The following is a 7,310-nucleotide window of genomic DNA, read 5'->3' as shown; positions in this document are numbered from 1 at the left end:
AGATGGACTGGCCAGGTGGCATCATTGATGGCGTCAAGTGTGGCAGCGGTAGTGAGGTTGGCCTAGGATCGGACATTGTTTCGTTCTGCTGTACATGGAGTCGCTATGAGTAGGTTCCGACTCAATGGCACCTGACAACAACAACAACAGGATGTGACTATGAGAAGGTTTCCTATGGTTAGTTGTCCAAACCTTTCTACACCAAACTGCTGGACAAAAGCTGACACTGGCTATGAAGGGTTTAAAGAATGGTTCACTACTAATGGGTTTCTTGCGGAAGTCTGATTGGCTAATATAAGAGCAAACAAGTTATTCACCAGGGAGTTCGACCACGTTCCATAGATTCCCATTGACCTGGAGGTGAGAGAGAGATGAGGAAGGGCTGGTGGGTCCAAAGTATGGTGAGACCTGGGAACTCCTGAACCCACGGTCAAGGACATAGCCAGGGAGGGATAGAGCTGAGAGTAAAACATCCAGCTGATATGAACTGAGCTGAGATGCACAAGAATGCCCAAACTTGTAGATAGTATTCATTCGACCTAGCCTTGATGGCTTGATGATCAGATCTGTACTTTTGTTGTTAAGTGCCGTCGAGTCGGTTCCAACCCATAGTGACCTTGTGTGGGTTTCTGAGGAGTAGCTGGTGAGCTTGAATTGCTGACATTACAGTTCAAACAACTTTCCAGTCCAGCACATTAACCCATAGTGCTACAACAGGACTCCAACTAGAGGAAGATTTAAAAAAAAAAATTTTTTTTGACCAACGAAACAAGTATAAATTGCTATAGTCTGATGAGCTTGACCTATACTTATGGTTGTAGTAGCTCAAAATACCAAGTGAGAGGAAGGAGTCTTCACATCATGTATCAATCCTATACCCTCTGTATACAGGGTTGGTAGTGATGGGCAACTTAGACATTGGCTATCTAAAATTGAGGGGGGCTGGTGGTGGAGAGGCCTTAAAGTGACTGGTTTATAAGTTTTCAAGAAGGAGTTTAGTTCCAGAGTGTGCGGGGGAAGGTAGAATCCCCACTGAATAGTTTTCATCTTGTATAGATTGGTCTAGTGAAAGGAGATGGGGATAAGACTCTTATGATTCAATAATGAATAGTTGTTATCATGACTAATTGTGACTGTCACACTGTAAAACTAGAAGTTTTGTAACAAAAAGGGGGGAGTAGTTAATCTTACATTCCAGGAACAGAGGACCCTAGGACCATCAAGGGAGAAAAGCACGAGTGGAATGTGGGACCCTATCCAGAGAAGCAGCGACACCGGAGATGGAGACAGAGATGATGACATGGAGAGAGAGAGAAGCTGAGGACTCTAGACTCATGGCAAGAGAAAGACTGTGTGCTGGCGACCAGGAGGCAGGATTATAGAACATGCCCTTTGGTTGTTTAAATTATTATATATTCCTGAGTGTGTTTGTGTACATACCCACCCCCCCAAAAAAAAACCCAAACCAGAGGGAATAGCAGTAAATACTGTTGAATGATGATGCACGGAGGAGATTGTAATAATTGCAATGAAACGAGTGTAAAACCAATGTTCTCCCATGTAAACTACACTCAATTCACAATAAAACACACACACACACACACACACACATGTATTATATGTCTTTTGTATATATATAAAAGAATGGCTTACTGCTAACATTACTTTGTATTGGTACTTTCCAAATCTATTTATAGGGTTGAATAAACTGAGAAATAGGAGGAGAAAAAAAGATGCTGAATCAACCCATTGAAAATATTTTTCACTGTGAAACCCACTACTACCAACATCATCATAAAAAAAGAAAAGTGTTTACTGCTGCCTATCTATTATTAAAGAATTATAAGCAATGAAATAATTTTTAATGATTCTACTTGCTTCAGAAAAAGGTAATATAGAAAGCAAACTCCCTGTAGCAAGCATTTTAAAGCAGCTGATAATATTCACACGTATCCAATGTATTTCTCAATTTAATAACTGGTAGCAAAATTATGGGATTGCAGTTTCTCCATACAATAAGCTCTTGACTGCAAACCAAAAGGTAAGCTGTTGCAGCTCACCAGCCACTCTGTGGGAGAAAGATGAGGCTTTCTGCTCCCACAAAGATTGACAGCCTCAGAAACCCTATACAGGGTCACTATGAGTTGGAACTGACTCTACAGCCCTTTACAACAACAACAGCAAAATTATTGGCATGTAATTTTACTTAACACTTAAATAGTTTGTTGATCTACACGGTGGGTTAGACTGTTAGTCACAAAGTAAACAGTACAAACCCACCAGCCACTCCACAGGAGAAAGATCAGGGTGTCTGCTCCCTTAAATATTTACAGTCTTGGAAACCCTGAGGAACAGTTCTTCTCTGTTCTATACAGTTGTTATGAATGGGTTTGGGGTTTTGGCTAGTTTTTGAGTCCTTCAAATGGTTAAGTGCTTGACTAATAGCAGAAAGGTTGGTGGTTCACACTTACCCAGAGGTGCCTTGGAAGACAAGCTTGGTAGTCTGTTTCCCAAAGGTCAGTTTGGGAAAACCTAGGGAAACCCTTCTGCACTCATCGGAAATCTACTCAACGGCATCTAACAACAACAGTGACTACTACATTGATATTATTTAGGTCAATCTGTAAGAAAGACTATGGGAGAAGTAAACATTTGAATTATGATGTTGGTGAAGAATAATGAAGTTACCATGGACTGCCAAAAGGACAACAAAACTATCTTGGAAAGCTCCTTAGAAGTGAGAATGGTGACGTTTCAGCTCACATACTTTGAACATGTTATGAGAGGGGGGCAATCTTTGGAAAAGGATATCATGCTTGATAAAGTAGAGGGTCAGTGAAAAGTAGCAGGTCTTCCTATAAGATGGATTGGCACATTGGCTGCAACAGTTTTGATGCTGGCGCAGGGCCAGGAAGTGTTTCATTCTGTTGTACATAGGGTTGCTATGAATCAGAACTGATGTCATAGTACCTAAAAACAACAACACAGGGCAAGAGAATTTCAGTTCTGTTGCTGTAATGTATATTTTTAATGGTAGAGCCTATCCGTAATGTTGTAACACACAAGAATGTCTCTCAAAAGTGAAGGCATCATGCATTATTTTCTTAGTAATACAGTTCCAGAGTTTTGATTGATTGATTTTTGTCTGTCAAAGCTGCCTTAAAAGATTTTTTAACATAATGTAATTCTCACTCGTTTGTCTGTTAGTATCCTTTCGTGAGTGCAGGATAGGAATTACAGACACATTTTTTCTGGACATTGCAATAATGCCCAGTATAATCTATCTGTAGCCCATCAAGTCATGGGTATGGCTGAATATTAATAATCCTAGCAACTGGGCATTCGTTACCTATTTTAGTGCCCTAAATTAGATTTTAGATTTGATCTAACTGTGCCTGATTCCTTGGAAGCCTTGCAGAGTCTGCAGTTTCTATAAAACATTTGCGAAATCTCTTTTAGGATTTTCATTGAAAAAACATCATTGATGAAAATCAATAAATACATAGTTTCTTTTGAAGACACTGTTCCTAAAAAACAATACTCTAATGTCCTGTTAACACGTTTTAAAATGTTTCCAGGAATGAACTGTGACAAAAAAAGAAAAAAATTATCATTATTTAAACATGTTTATGTTTCTGAAAAAATTCTATGTGTTTCACACACATAAATAAATATGATTCCAAAAATAGACTCAGGTAAAGTTAGACTTTATTCAGAAAAAAATACAGATTACTTTTTCGCACAGTAAATCAATAATGCTGCCTTAGACCGCAAAAAGTAGAACTGCTATATATGGTAGTTGTTTCTGGTAATGCAATGAGCCTGATAATGCCTAATCTGGGATGAAAAATTGTTTGTAAGTCTTGTGAACTATTGGCTGTTCTGCTGTTTGCATCCTTACATCCTTTGGAATGGTTAATTCCAAGGACTTTAGAACACAGGCACTAGCCATTAAATATATTATGTGAATCAGCATCCAAAACCTGCTGTTAACAAAAATCTAAAACTCCTACTGTGATGACATGGACTCATAAAAACACAGCAAACTCATTTTCATTTAAACCATTCTTTTGAATTTTTTTAATGTATATTAGGAAGACATCCATGCTCTAGCTAAAACATAGACTAGGTAATTTTTAGAGATTATTTTCTTTTATACTTTGGACAAATGTTGTTATTGAGTATAACAAAAATGGACATAGTTATGAATTAATATATAAATTTATTATCATGCAGGAGTTGCTATATAGAGAGATAGTAACGCAAGCTAAGACTAGGGTTAGCTCTACGGGTTAATAACAAGGGCTTTCAGCTGTGTGTATGGATGGGCCTTCCTCTGACAGACCCCTTGTTAAAAATGATTTCTTCAGTCATCTGGTCAAAGCACTGAAATTCCACAATGAAATGTCCATTTTTATTGGTTAGAATAATACTAAAGAAGGATGTTTTGTTGATCATAAATTAGTAACTTCATGGTTTCATGTAAATGCCTAAGAAAAGAAACAGTTATTAGTGATCAACCAGGTTATGATGAAAAGACCACAGGGGCTTGGTCCGTCATCACTTCTAGGGGGGACTATTGATGCAGAAGGTGGTGTTATCTGGGGATTCCTGGCATTAGAGAAATAATCCAGAAAGGAAGGGAAAAGAAAATTAAGCAGGAACTATGATATACCAAGTGTAGCATAAGACTGACTCATTTTAACTAATACTGCAAAGATAATCTATTTCAGGATATCCCTGTTACATATAAATCCAATGACAGGGAAACAGTTTATTTGTATTGCATTGTTTGGTTCCTTTCCAATAAGAGGTCAAGACAACCCATCCAAAACATATTGAATTCTACTCAGTAACAGACTTCGAATGGTAAAAGTATGGACAAATGTCCATCAACAATGAAATTGGTTCCCAAAATCTGGACTGTGGGGCCCCAGAGGGCATCAGAAACCTAGGAAGCATCAGAACTTTGTTACAATGATTATAAATTCCATTTTGTCATGCAAAAGTGGCACTGCAGGGTAATGTGCTGGACTGTAAAGTCAATTTGAACTGTAAGGTCGGCGGTTTAAGTTCACCTTGGAAACCCTATACAGGGTCAAAACCAACTGGTCGGTGCTTAACAATAACAACAACACCATAAAGCTCTTGAGGTAATATCTTAAAAATATGTCTTATTTGTGAAAATTTGTAGAATTAGTAGGTCTAATGGAAGGAAGAGGTAATGGAGAGGGCTCTACTAGGAGATTCCATGTGGCAATGGATTGTCTGAGCATCCATTTGCTAGGAGATCTGTGAAGACCCGCACTCAGGCAAGGCAGGTGCTCTCAATCACTGAGGCAGAAACAACGCAGGGCAAAACACTGTAACTACCTTTACAATTAAGCTATCACTACCCACTGTTCTGATAAAGGTTCACATTAGAAGGTCCTGGATGGTGGTGGTGGTGGTGGTAGTGTGCTGTGGAGTCAGTTCTGACTCATAGCAATCCTGTATAGGGTTTCTGAGGCTGTAAATCTTTATGGGAGCAGAAAGCCTCATCTTTCTCCCACGGAATGACTGGTAGTTTCGAATTACTGACCTTGAGCTACCAGAGCTCCTTAGAAGGTCCTGGATAAAGTGGGATAAGATACGAAACAAAATTCAAAATGGTAGGCCGGAGCCGCAGTCCGAGCAAGCAGAACCGAGATCTGACACAGATGCACTGCTGTGGGGATGGCAGTGGTATGACCGGCCACCACGGCTGGGGCTACGGCCATCAACATCATGTCTAGTGAGGCTGTATACTCACCCAGCCTGCAGCCCCTGGAGCTTTCCTATGAGGCCTGCACGTCCCTCAGCATCACCAACAATGGCCACTCTGTCCAGGTGGACTTCAGTGACCGCGATGACCACACCGTGGTGACTGGGGGCCCCCTGGACAGACCCTACCGGTTCAAGCAGTTCCACTTCCACTGGGGTGAGAAGCACGGCGTGGGCTCTGAGCACAAGGTGGATGGCAAGCCGTTCCCCAGTGAGCTGTACCTCGTTCGTTGGAACTCCAAGAAGTACAACACCTTTGGGGAGGCTGCCTCTGTACCTGATGGCCTGGCTGTAATTGGTGTCTTCTTGGAGACAGAGGATGAGCACCCCGGTATGAACCACCTGACAAATGCACTCTACATGGTCCGGTTTAAGGGCACGAAGGCCCAGTTCAGCTGTTTCAACCCCAAGTGCCTCCTGCCTATCAGCTGGCATTATTGGACCAACCCTGGCTCCCGGAGGACACCTCCACTGAGTGAAAGCATCTCCCGGGGGGCCCATCTGCATCTCTGAGAGGCAGTCATTAGGACCTAGACACAGATCAGAAGGGGAGATCTCTGGATCCTGGGTCCATCCCTACTGTCTGGAAGCAGTTAAGTCTTGGCTAGAAAGAATTGGAACTGGAGCTGAGTGGAATGGAGTCCTGATTCAGAGGCCCCTAATGGAGAAGTTCTGGATCCTGCTTTTCACCTCTGAGGACGATGAGAGGATCCACATAGTGAACAGCTCCCAGCCACCACAACCACTGAAGGGCTGTGTGGTCAAGGCCTCCTTTCAGGCCTGAGCTACTCACCTGCCCAACTGGCCACTAAGATACCATCTTCCCAAGGGCTTCCATGTCAGTAGACACCAAACAATCCGAGGTTCCCTGCCTAACGGATGTTGTGCAGTCCCTCAAGCCAGCTTGCTGCTTGGTTACCCTGGAGACTTCTTAATGTCACCTACAATTCAGGGGCTCGCTTAAGCTTGCCGGGGGACAGGAAGGAAAGAAGTTGAGCAGGGTCCAAACCCAGGGCTGCCTCCATTCTCTAAGACCCAAAAGCCCCTGAGACATCCTCTTGTCTTCCGCACTGGCTGTAGCAGCAGCCCCCCTAAGCCCACACTGTGATGGACAAGCCCATGCTTCTGGGGATAGGTGGCTGGCACTGCCAGATGTCTCAAGCAATAATTAGAGATGGGCAGAGCTGCCCTCTCAGTGTTACCTCTTGGGCAGGCCCCTCACCGTACATGCTTCTCATTGCCGGGCCATTAAAATCAGTACCCAGTGTGCTGGAGGTGAAGTGGCCTTCTCCCTCAAGCCACCTGCTGTGCAGGCAGACCTGGCAACATCTTATGTAATATCTTTCCTCCTCCCCTCACCCAGCCACCAAAGCTATTCACATGTCAATCCATCCATGTGTTAATAAATTCATTCATTCATACAAAAAATTTTTCAAAATTGTAAAAAGGATCAGATTGACTGGTCAGAAAGAGACTGGAAGAGCCCAATGCTATGACCCATTCATATC

General features: G+C 42.2%; 1 pseudogene; it reads left to right on the top strand.

Moving 5' to 3' along the window:
* The window catches only part of LOC102821068, a 53,288-nt pseudogene extending 46,702 nt beyond the window's left edge, over positions 1-6,586 (top strand).
* Positions 6,587-7,310: the final 724 nt, after the last annotated feature.

Source organism: Chrysochloris asiatica, unplaced genomic scaffold (assembly GCF_000296735.1).
Source record: "Chrysochloris asiatica unplaced genomic scaffold, ChrAsi1.0 scaffold00139, whole genome shotgun sequence".
In the NCBI taxonomy this organism is placed as follows: Eukaryota; Metazoa; Chordata; class Mammalia; order Afrosoricida; family Chrysochloridae; genus Chrysochloris; species Chrysochloris asiatica.
Note: the sequence above shows the minus strand (reverse complement) of the source record. Positions and strands in the feature narration are given on the sequence as shown.